The 12,740-nt window shown below is 38.6% G+C and overlaps 1 protein-coding gene across 4 annotated transcripts in view; it reads left to right on the forward strand.

Moving 5' to 3' along the window:
• Positions 1-12,740, forward strand: part of PFKFB1 (6-phosphofructo-2-kinase/fructose-2,6-biphosphatase 1) — a 107,682-nt gene that overhangs the window by 7,248 nt on the left and 87,694 nt on the right. The window lies entirely within an intron of this gene.

Genomic DNA, 12,740 nt, shown 5'->3' on the forward strand with positions numbered 1-12,740 from the left:
TTGAAAAATTAAGAAAGACTAGGGTCAAAGGGGGAAAGCAAACAAAACCTGTAAATATATTTTTAAGTAGATTATACCATTTTCCATAGATAACAGGGGACAGTTTGCAGATCAAGGTGTTTGCAGCCCAAGAATTTTGACCTGAGGAGCCATAAGGTGGGTGGAGATAAGACAGTTATGGACTGTGGGACCCAGACATCTTAAGGACCAGCTGACCAAGCTTCCACTATGCTAATGACAGAAGAGGTCCAGGCTCACAGCTAGTGAGAGGAAGATCCAGGAAGATGCAGGATGTTAAATATACTATGTAGAATGGAGGTTATGGATGGAGGGAGAGAGGGAAAAAAAAAAACTAGCCTTTTGTTCTTCCTTTTCCTCTCCATCAGCAGTTTCAATTACTCATCTGGAGATCAAGGAGCCCAGATGAGACTGAAAATTACATCCCACCCTCACCCACCAAGCCACTTTTATTCCTTCTAAGGGGCTATTGGGTTAAGCTGGCAAGCAGGCAAGCCACTCTCTGCATACCTGGGTCCTCTATAGTTAGAGCCCTTATATTCCTGGGAACTCTTGTCTTTCAGTTGGAGAAATAATAAGAATAATATAGTCTCTGTCATACAGAGGATGCAAAATAAATATGCATTCACTTTAAGAGTTTGTCTCTCCTCAGCTATAAGACATAATTAATACCTACTTCCCCACATTGTTGGGGTGTTTAGTGATTCAGACTGCCTAGCTTTTAGTCCCAGCTCTGCCACCTCCTGCTTCTGTGACACTGGATGTCTGGATCCCTCTTAACTTACATGTGCTTCCATTTCCTCATTGGTAAGAAGAAGTTAGTAATAGTGTTGGGAGAATTAGAAAGCTAAAGCATATAAAATGCTCAGAAGAATGTCAGGTGTACAGTAAGTACTCAATGTTACTGTTATTATTTAAACAAGAAGGTGGGTGTGTGGTCTTTTGCCATCATATCCCCAGCATCAAGCTTGAAGCCTGGCACATAGCAGATACCCAGTAAATGGTAACTCTTTGCTACATCCACTCTACCCTCACCATAGCAAAGCATGGGGATCTGTGTGTACAAGATAGTGACTCATAAGTGATTGACTGAATTATGTCAGACCACAGATATAATAAACTTAGTGACCTGGGGGTGGTAGAGGTACATAATTCTTTAATGACTATTCTGAGAATTAAATGCATTAGTGTGTAAAGTTCTTGAACAACGGTGTATATTCATCTGTGACTTTTTTTTCTCATTCAACATTATATTTTGTGCCATCTATAATATTGTTGCATGCAATTGTTTATTCTCTTTGCTGTATAATATTACATTTTGCAAATATCCCATGATTTATTTATCCATTTTACTGTTGATATATATTTATGTAATTTTTAGTTTAGGGTTATGAACAATTACACAATGAAAAATTTTGTCCCCATAAATTTTGGAATCAGTTTTTCAAATTACACACATATATACAATTTTGGTGTTTTGATCGGAATTGGAATTACAGTCAATCTATATATCAGTTTAAGGAAAGTTAACATCTTTGTGATATTGAGTCTTCTATAAATATGGTGTGTCCCTATTTAGAAGTTTTTAATGTTAAGTGAAGTTTTATAATTGAAAAGGGCTTGTGTGTCATTATAATTTTTGTTTATTTTGTTGCTATTGTATACCTTTATAGAAAGTTACATTTTATACCACTTTATTGCTAATGTATACAGCTATAATTGTGGGGGTTTTTGTGTGTTGCATTTGCAACTAGCAAACTTGATAAACTTAATTTTGATAATTTATGTGTAAATAACAGCTTTCTATTTTCCCTTCCAATCCTTACTTTTTAAAATCTCTTATTCTTATATTACATCACTGCTAGGACCTCCTACCTTCAACACGTTAACACCAATGTCAAATAAAAATGTTAAAATTACTCATGTTTATATTGGACTTAATTTTAAAGGTAATGTTTTTAAAGTTTCACCATTGAGTAAGTTTGCTGTAATTTTTTTGTACATATCACTTAACAGGTTAAGGAAGTTCCAGTTTGTTCTTTGTTTGCCAATAGGATTTTTTAAAAATGAGTAGATGTTGAATTTTATAAACACGTTTTCTGTATCCACTGAGATGATAGATTGCTTTTCTGTTTTAATCTGTTAATGTGAATTACACTAGAGATTTTTCTTGTCTTTTATTTGTCTTGCAGTCTTAGGATAAATATTGGATTTTGTTCATTAATATTTTATTTAGGGATTTGGCATTTTGTTTATGAATGAGATTGATCTGTACTTTTTCCATTCTCATTGTTCCCTGTTTGACTTTTGTGTCATAAAATGAAATGGGAACTATTTCCTTTCATTCAATTTTCTGACAGAGGTTATTCAAGGAACTATTTGTTCTTTAAATATTTGGCACAACTTCCAGGTAAAAACATCAGACCAGGTGTTTTCTTTGTGAGAAAAAAATTAATTGATATAATCTTTTGAATAGTTACAGAATCATTCAAGTTTGCTATTCCTTCTTGTCAGTTTTGTTAAATTATGTTTTTTTAGGAATTATTCTATTTCACATCACTTTTCAAATTTATTTGCATAAACTTACATCCATATTTTTAAAATCTCTATTTGCAATTATATCCTCTTATACTTGTTTATTTGTACCTTCTTTTTTTATTCTTAATCAATATTGCCATAAGTTTGTCACTTTTATAAATTTTAAAAAATAATCGACTTTTGGCCTTCTGATTCTTTCTGTTATGTCTCTGGCTTTTTATTTAGCCATTTTCCTCATCATTATTCTTTTTTTATACTTTTTTTTTTTTACTTACTCTGTTTTTCTTTTTTAACTTCTGGGGTTGGATGCACAGTTTATTAATTTTCATACTTCCTTCCTTTTAAATATAAGCATCTGATGCTATAATTATCATATGAAACAGATTGGTATTCTACAGATGCACAGTTGTATGGACATATGAATTTTTAAAGTATTTCCAGACTATTTGGTAAACAGACACTGCTCAGGGCTTTCTTAGTTTCTATATCACTCAGTTGCCCTGGCCACCTCAGTCCCTTTCTCAGGACTGCTAAGACCTATAGATTATCATCTAGCAACTGAAGAGTTAATTCCTGACACAGAAGGAGTCCTCTAGAAATTGGTGCCAAACCCTTGGGCCAGCTTCTGTTTTGCTAGATCAGTGGCCTTACCATTTCCTGTCTGATTCCATCCTTCTTCAAGAACAAACTGTATGATTTCAGTTCTTTGATATCTATTGAGATTTGCTTTATGGACCAACATATGGTAATTTTTGGTAAAAATTCCATGAGCACTTGAAAAAATATATACATTTTACAATTCGATTAAGAATACTATATACTTCAATTAGTATTCTTCCAGGATTTTGTCTGCTTGTTGATATGAAAAATTTGATGTCTCCTTGTAACTATGTCAATTTTGAATCTTTGTAAATAGCTACAAATTTAAAATTGCTATATATTTCTGGTAAAGTGAATATTTATCAACGTGTAAGGAAATTTCTGCTAATCTAGTATAATTAACATTTTGTCCTACAATTTTTTCTGACATTATTATATGTATATTTACTTTATTTAGCTTTATATTTACCTAGTATATCATTTATACACTTTCAAATAATGTTTTTACCATTTTAGTGAAGTGTAGTTAACTTATAATGTGTTAGTTTCAACTGTGAGCAATTCAGAATATATATGTATATGTGTATATATATATATATATTCTATACATTCTTTTGCAGGTTCTTTTTCATTAGAGGTTATTATAAGATATTGATTATAGTTCCTTGTACTATACGGTAAGCCCTTGTTGTTTATCTATTTTATATAGGGTTACATATATTAATTCCAAACTCCTAATTTATCTCTCTCCTAACTCCACTATATTCTTTGGTAACCATGTTTCTTTTATGTTTGTAAGTCTATTTCTGTTTTGTAAATAAGTTCACTTGTATCATTTTTTTATTCTACTTATAAGTGATATCATATGACACTTGTTCTCTGGCTTACTTCACTTAACATGATAATTTCTAAGTTCATCATGTTGCTGCAAACGGTATTATTTCATTCTTTTTCATGACTAACATTCCATGCTGCTGCTGCTAAGTCGCTTCAGTCATGTCTGACTCTGTGCGACCCCACAGATGGTAGCCCACCAGGCTCCACCATCCCTGGGATTCTCCAGGCAAGAACACTGGAGTGGGTTGCCATTTCCTTCTCCAATGCATGAAAGTGAAAGTTAAGTCGCTCAGTAAGTGTCCAACTCTTCGTGACCCCATGGACTACAGCCTACCAGGCTCCTCCGTCCATGGGATTTTCCAGGCAAGAGTACTGGAGTGGGTTGCCATTGCCTTCTCCAACATTCCATGGTATATATGTATCACATCTTCTTTATTCATTCATCTGTTTGTTTGGTTTTTTTTTTTTTTCATTCATTTGTTGATGGACATTTAGGTTGCTTCTGTGTCTTGGCTATTGTAAATAGTGCTGCTGTGAACATAAGGATGCATGTGTCTTTTCAAACTAGATTTTTCTCTGGGTTTATGCCCAGGAATGGGATTGTTGGATCATATGGCAACTCTATGTTTAGTTTTTTAAGGAACCTCCATGCTGTTCTCCATAGTGGCTGTACCAGGTTACATTACAACCAATAGCATAGGAGGGTTCCTTTTCCTCCACATCCTCTCCATCATTTATAGACTTTTAAATGATGGCCTGTAAGAAAAATGTTTCTAATAGAGATATAATACACATACCATAAAACTCATTATTTTAAAGTGTACAACTTAGTAGTTTTTAGTATATTCACGTGGTTATGTACCATCATTACTAATTCCAGAACATTTTCATCACACTCTCCCAAAGAAACCCCATACGCTTTAGTGTCATTCCAGATTCCCCCCTCCCTTTAGCCACTGGCAAACCACTAAAATCTACTTATTGTCACCATAGATTTGTCTATTCTGGACATTTCACATTAATGGAATCATACAGTATATGCTCTTTTGTATCTGGCTTCTTCCACTGGGCATAATATTTTCAGTTAATCCATGTTGTAGCGTGTGTAGATACTTCATTCCTTTTTAAAGCTGAATAATATTCCATTATATAGATATACAGAATTTTGTTTAGCCAATTCAAATATGAACTGAGGGAAATTTGGTTTATTTACACTTTTGAACAATGTTGCCATGGACATTTGTGTACAAGTTTTTGGGTGGGCACATTTTTCATTTCTCTTGAATATATACATAGAAGTAGAAATGTTAAGTCCTCTGGTAATTCTACCTATTAATACAATGATTTAAAAACTGCTAAGCTGGTTTTTCAACTGAATTCATGTTTTATATTTCCAAAAGTAATATATGAGGATTCTAATTTCTCTATATCTTCACTAACAGCTGGTTTTGTCCCTTTTTAAAAGTATAGTCATCCTAGAGGATGTTCAATCTGCACTTGAGAAGAATCTCTAATCCCTTGAATCTATTTCTCACTGCCACTGTATAATTGTACGGGATTTGATTTAGGTCATACCTGAATGATACGGTGGTTTTCCCTACTTTCTTCAATTTAAGTCTGAATTTGACATGCTCTGAGCCACAGTCAGCTCCTAGTCTTGTTTTGCTGATTGTATAGAGCTTCTCCATCTTTGGCTACAAAGAATATAATCAATCTGATTTCAGTAGTGACCATCTGGTGATGTCCATGTGTAGAGTCTTCTCTTGTGTTGTTGGAAGAAGGTATTTGCTATGACCAGTGCATTCTCGTGGCAAAACTCTGTTAGCCTTTGCCCTGCTTCATTCTGTATTCCAAGGCCAAATTTGCCTGTTACTCTAGGTATCTCTTGACTTTCTACTTTTGCATTCCAGTCCCCCATAATGAAAAGGACATATTTTAGGGGTGTTTGTTCTAGAAAATCTTGTAGGTCATCATAAAAACATTCAACTTCAGCTTCTTCAGCATTACTGGTTGGGGCATAGACTTGGATTACTGTGGTATTGAATGCTTTGCATTGCAAATGAACAGAGATCATTCTGTCATTTTTGAGATTGCATCCAAGTACTGCATTTTGGGCTTTTTTGTTGACTATGATGACTACTCCGTTTCTTCAAATGGATTCTTGCCTACAGTAGTAGATATAATAGTCATCTGAGTTAAATTCACCCATTTCAGTCTATTTTAGTTCACTGATTCCTGATATGTTGATGTTCACTGTTGTCATCTCCTGTTTGACCCCTTCCAATTTACCTTGATTCATGGACTTAACATTACAGGTTCCTAAGCAATATTGTTCTTTACAGCACCAGACATTACTTAAATCACCAGTCACATCCCCAAGTGGGTGTTTTTGCTTTGGCTCCATCTCTTCATTCTTTCTGGAGTTGTTTTCTCCACTTTATTCCAGTAGCATACTGGGCACCTACTGACCTGGGGAGTTCATCTTTCAGTGTCCTATCTTTTTGCCTTTTCATACTGTTCATGGGGTTCTCAAGGCAAGAATACTGAAGTGGTTTGTCATGCCCTTCCACAGTGGACCATGTTTTATCAGAACTCTCCACCATGACCCATCTGTCTTGGGTGGCACTACATGGCATGGCTCATAGTTTCCTTGAGTTAGACAAGATTGTGGTCCATGTCATCAGTTTGTTTAGTTTTCTGTGGTTGTGGTTTTCCTTTTGTTTGCTCTCTGATGGATAAGGATAAGAGGTTTATGGTAGCTTCCTGATGGTAGAGACTGATTGGTGGGGGGAGGGGGGGGACTGGGTCTTGTGTGATGGGAAGGGCCATCTTTAATCCAATTTTCTGTTGATGGGTGGGGCTGTGTTCCCTCCCTGTTATTTGAACTGAGGCCAAACTAATGTGGACATAGTGAAGATCATGGTGAGCTCCTTCAAAAGGTCCAGTGCACGCACTGAACTCAGTGCCCCCGACCATGCAGCAGGCCACCACCAACCCATGCCTCCACCAGAGACTCCTGGACACTCATGGGCAAGTCTGGGTCAGTCTTTTGTGGGGTCACTGCTCCTTTCTCCTGGGTCCTGGTGCACAAAAAGTTTTGTTTGTGGCCTCCAAGAATCTGTTTCCTCAGTCCTGTGTAAGTTCTGGTGGCTCTATGGTGGAGTTGATGGCAACCTCTTGCAAGTGGGCTTATGCCATAACCAGGTCTCCTGCACCCAGAGCCCCTGCAGGGCCTGTACCTCCACAGGAGACACTCAAACATGCAAAGGCAGGACTGACTCAGTCTCTGTAGGATCTCCTGCTGTGCACAAGGTTTTATTTGAGCCCTCCAAGCATTTCTGGCTGGCATGGGGTTTGATTCTAAATGTGATTTTTCCCTTTCTATCATCTTGCTGGGACTTCTCCTTTGCCCTTGGATGTAGGGTATCTTTTTTGCTGGGATCCAACATTCTCCTGTTGATTGTTGTTCAGCAGTGAGTTGTAATTTTGTAGTTCTCACAGGAGAAGATGAGTGCATGTCCTTTTGCACTGCCATCTTACAAATCTTGGTGAGTAGGGAAAGGTTATATAGTCAGGCAGGAGTTTGTGATAAGGATAAATGCAATAACAGTCTTGTATTCTTTCTTCAACGCAATTAGGGTGTGTGCAAGTTCTTAGGTGGTCCAGCCTCCTAATTTTGATGAGCCCCTCTGGTCCTTTAATCTTGCCTCAGGTGGTTTCATTGCTGTTCCTTCTTTGGTTAGCAACTGTTCTGACCTTTGAAACTGAAAGAAGAGCATGGAGGCTGGAGTCTTGTCTGTAGGAAATGAGGGACAAAAAGGCCTCCATGTCAGGCGTCCCACAGGGCCCTGCTCAGCATCAGTAGTGGCTTCTTGGGGCACACTTACTCACTGGCTGGGGTGTGCAATAGTTGCTTGCAGTAGCAGGGACCAACAAGCAGTTTTAAATAAGCTAGCTCCACAGTGCTGGATTTAGAAAAGGCAAAGGAACCAGAGATCAAATTGCCAACATCCGCTGGATCACTGAAAAAGCAAGAGAGTTCCAGAAAATCATCTTTTTCTGCTTCATTGACTACACCACAGCCTTTGACTGTGTGGATGACAACAAACTGTTGAAAGTTCTTCAAGAGATGGGAATACCAGGCCACCTAACCTGCCTCCTGAGAAATCTGTATGCAGGTCAAGAAGCAACAGTTAGAACCAGACATGGAACAACTGACTCTTTCCAAATCAGGAAAGTAGTACATCAAGCTATATGTACTCACCCTGCTTATTTAACTTATATGCAGAGTACATCATTCAAAATGCCAGGCTGGATGAAGCACAAGCTAGAATCAAGATTGCTAGGAGAAATATCAATAACCTCAGATATGCAGATGACACCCCCCCCTTATAGCAGAAAATGAAGAAGAACTAAAGAGTCTCCTGATGAAAGTGAAAGAGGAGAGTGAAAAAGTTTGCTTAAAGATCAACATTCAAAGAACTATGATCATGCTATCCGGCCACATCACTTCACAGCAAGTAGATGGGGAAACAATGAAAACAGTGACAAACTTTATTTTCTTGGGCTCCAAAATCACTGCTGATGGTGACTGCAGCCATGACATTAAAAGATGCTTGCTCCTTGGAAGATAAACTATGACCAACTTGGACAGCATATTAAAAAGCAGAGACATTACTTTGCCAACAAAATTCTGTCTAGTCAAAGCTATGGTTTTTTCCAATAGTCATGTATGGATATGAGAGTTGGACTATAAAGAAAGCTGAGTGCTGAAAAATTGATGCTTTTGAATTGTGGTGTTGGAGAAGACTCTTGATAGTCTCTTGGACTGCAAGGAGATCCAACCAGTCTATCCTAAAGGAAATCAGTCCTGAATATTCATTGGAAGGACTGATGCTGCAGCTGAAATTCCAATACTTTGGCCACCTGTTGTGAAGAGCTGACTCATTTGAAAAGACTCTGATGCTGGGAAAGATTGAAGGTGGGAGGAGAAGGGGATGACAGATGATGAGACGGTTGGATGGCATCAGCGACTCGATGGACATGAATTTGAGTAAGATCCGGGAGTTGGTGATGAACAGGGAGGCCTGGTATGCTGCAGTCAATGGGGTCACAAAGAGTCGGAAATGACTGAGCAACTGAACTGAACTGAACAGTGTATATAGAAGCAGTTTCTGGCGTGTGGAGGTGATGGTGACCTAGCCCCCATACATGTATCTCAACAGTGGTGCCTTAGTTTCCAGGCACACTATGCCTTGTCTAGGAGCATTCATGGCTGTGCATCCTTTCCCTCCTGTTCCCTTTGCTGTATCCACACAGTCAACCGTGTTCCTCTCCCTGAATCAATTCTACCAACCCCACACTTTAGCACTCAGTCCCCACCAGCATTGGCAGACTCTTGTCCCAGAGAGAGGCACCCAGTGGTGATTCCCAAGGAGGCTTTGGGATGATTGGTGCTCAGGCAACTAGAGCTCCAGAGGGCAGAGGAGACCCTGACCTGATAGCCCTCCCTGCTCAGAAGGGGACTCCTCTCAGTGCCTGCAGATGCTGGTGGGTGGGGGGAGGATTTCAAATGGTGACTCTGTCCCCTTGCCCAGCACTGGATAATGATACTTTGCTTCTATGATGTCCTGGGCTTTTTCTGAGGATACTCCTAGTTGTGGAGGTCCTTATACCTGTCCCTTCAGACTGTCTTTTCACAGCTAATAGCTGTCCCTTCCCAGTGAGATGGGAATCTGAGTTCTTGTCCACAGACCCAAAGAATGGAATCCATGAGCAAACACTCAAGGTAGCAAGCAAATAGGATTTATTAAAGAGGAGGAAAGTACAAAGCTCTCAGCATAGACGGGGAGTAAAGAGTCCCCCCCCCCCCCCCCCCCGCCAAGGTGGGACTTACAGCAGTTTTTATATCCTTCCTTAAATCATGGGTGTCTACCCAATCAATTTAAAATTCAAGATATTTAACAACTTTATGGCTTCCCTTGATCCTTGGATTAACATCACCCTTTCTAACACCCCCTAGACATTTTACCAGATATATGGGCTTAAGATTAATGATCACTGGTTGTTTTTCCCAGGCATTTGGAACAGAAGCTAATTACTGCCCTTTCTTGGATCTGAGTGCTGATAATTTATCAGACTAAAGACAGGCTCAGACGGTAAAGCGTCTGCCTGCAATACAGGAGACCCAGGTTCAATTCCTGGGCTGGGACAATACCCTGGAGAATGAAATGGCAACCCACTCCAGTACTCTTGCCTAGAAAATTCCATGGATGGAGGAGCCTGGTGGTCTACAGTCCATGGGGTCGCAAAGAGTCGGACACGACTGAGCAACTTCACAGAAAGACACATTAGAGGATTTCAGGACAATGGAGTGGAATGTTTACTGAAAACAAGACCAAGGTCTCAGAGTTCTACACTGATTGCTACATATCTCTAGCAATGTTTTTTAACATCTTTTCATCTGATATTAGTATAGCCACTTCATCTTTCTTCTGGTTGCTCTTTTTGTGATATACTTTTTACATTCTTTTACTTTTAATCTATCTGTATCTTAAAATCTAAAGTGTATTTTCTGTAGGCATCATAAACCCGGATCTTGGTTTTTTATTTTTTTTTAATCCAGTCAGACATTTTCCACCTCTTTCTTAGATTGCTTGATCCATTAATATTTAATATTATTATTTATGTAGTTGGATTTAAATGTACCATTTTAAAATTTTCTATATAGATTATGTCATTTCCCCATATTCCTCCTTTCTTTTGTGTTAATTTTACCTAGTTTAATATTTAATTCCTTTAAATATTTTTTTTACTATATATTTTTGAGATATTTCCATAGTGGTTGCTCTAGGGCTTTCCATATACAACTATTAGAATCTACTTTCAGTTCAGTTCAGTCGCTCAGTCGTGTCCGATTCTTTGTGACCCCATGAACTGCAGTATACCAGGCCTCTTTGCCCTTCACCAACTCCCGGGGTTCACACAAACTCATGTCCACTGAGTTAGTGCCATCCAACCATCTCATCCTCTGCAGGCTGCTTCACCTCCTGCCGTCAATCTTTCCCAGCATTAGGGTCGTTTCAAATGAGTCAGCTCTTCGCATCAGGTGGCCAAAGTATTGGAGTTTCAGCTTCAACATCAGTCCTTCCAATGAACACCCAGGACTGATCTCCTTTAGGATGGACTGGTTGGAACTCCATGCAATCCAAGGGACTCTCAAGAGTCTTCTCCAACATGACAGTTCAAAAGCATCCATTCTTCGATGCTCAGCTTTCTTTAAAGTCCAACTCTCACATCCATACATGACTACTGCAAAAACCATAGCCTTGACTAGACACATCTTTGTTGACAAAGTAATGTCTCTTCTTTTGAATATGCTGTCTAGGTTGGTCATAACTTTCCTTCCAAGGAGTAAGTTTCTTTTAATTTCATGGCTGCAGTCACAAGCTGCAGTGATTTTGGAGCCCCCCCAAATAAAGTCAGCCACTGTTTAGACTGTTTCCCCATCTATTTGCATGAAGTGATGAGACCAGATGGCATGATCATAGTTTTCTGAATGTTGAGTTTTAAGCCAACATTTTCACTCTCCTCTTTCACTTTCATCAAGAGGCTTATCAGTTCTTCTTTCCTTTCTACCATAAGGGTGGTGTCATATGCATATCTGAGGTTATTGATTTTTCTCCCATCAATCTTGATTCCAGCTTGTGCTTCATCCAGCCCAGCCTTTCTCATGATGTACTCTGCAGGGTGACAATATACAGTCTTGACGTATTCCTTTTCCTATTTGGAACCAGTCTGTTGTTCCATGTCCAGTTCTAACTGTTGTTTCCTGGCCCACATACAGGTTTCTCAAGAGGCAGGTCAGATGGTCTGGTATGCCCATCTCTTTCAGAATGTTCAACAGTTTACTGTGATCCATGCAGTCAAAGGCCTTGGCATAGTCAATAAAGCAGAAATAGATGTTTTTCTGGAACTCTCTTGCTTTTAAGATGATCCAGCAGATGCTGGCAATTTCATCTCTGGTTCCTCTGCCTTTTCTAAATCCAGCTTGAACATCTGGAAGTTCACAGTTGACATATTGCTGAAGCCTGGCTTGGAGAATTTTGAGCACTACTTTACTAGCATGTAAGATGAGTGCAATTGTGCAGTAGTTTGACCATTCTTTGGCATTGCCTTTCTTTGGGATTGGAATGAAAATTGATCTTTGCCAGTCCTGTGGCCACTGCTGAGTCTTCCAAATTTGCTGGCATATTCAGTGCAGTGCTTTCACAGCATCATATTTCATAATTTGAAAGAGCTCATCTGGAATTCTATCACCTCCACTAGCTTTGTTTATGGTGATGCTTCCTAAGGCCCACTTGACTTCACTTTCCAGGACGTCTGGCTGTAGGTGAGTGATCACACCATCGTGATTATGGGGGTTGTGAAGATCTTTTTTGTATAGTTCTTCTGTGTATTCTTGCCACCTTTTCTTAATATCTTCTTCTTCTGTTAGGTCCATACCGTTTCTGTCCTTTATTGTGCCCATCTTTGCTGGAAATGTTTGTTTGGTATTTCTAATTTTCTTGAAGAGATCTTGAAGAATCTACTTTAGATTTGTACTAACAATTCCAGTCAGGTATAGAAATGTTACCCTTATATAACTACATTCCATTTTCTTTTCTGTGCTATTATTTCATACATATCATATCTTTACATGCTAAAACCCCCAATATATTATTGTTATTTTACAAAATTTTATGTTT

The sequence above is a fragment of the Bubalus bubalis genome, chromosome X, assembly GCF_019923935.1.
Source record: "Bubalus bubalis isolate 160015118507 breed Murrah chromosome X, NDDB_SH_1, whole genome shotgun sequence".
In the NCBI taxonomy this organism is placed as follows: Eukaryota; Metazoa; Chordata; class Mammalia; order Artiodactyla; family Bovidae; genus Bubalus; species Bubalus bubalis.